This window comes from Myotis davidii, unplaced genomic scaffold (assembly GCF_000327345.1).
Source record: "Myotis davidii unplaced genomic scaffold, ASM32734v1 scaffold200, whole genome shotgun sequence".
NCBI lineage: Eukaryota > Metazoa > Chordata > Mammalia > Chiroptera > Vespertilionidae > Myotis > Myotis davidii.
Window position 1 is genome coordinate 2,445,046 of NW_006293700.1, and position 332 is coordinate 2,445,377.

The window sequence follows — 332 nt, forward strand, 5'->3', positions numbered from 1 at the left end:
CCCTTATTTAAGTGAGCACACAGCATAGGAATAGTGTAACATTGTGCCAGGTTAACCTCCACCTGCCCTAGGCAAGCGAGTGTGTGTGTGTGTGTGTATGACAATGTATAGCAATGCGCCCCCTTCAGAAGACTGGCACATGTTGGTAAGTCTAGATATTCATAAACATGTAGTTATGATTCTTCCTCCTCCATGTTTTCTAATTGTTCAAATACCCCATATAGTGCCATGCTGAGTAACATTAGCTAGGGCGAATATAAACATACACAATTACAGTCTAGAAATCGAACTGCTGAAATGTGATCAGCACAATCGAAGACTATGTTTCCCCC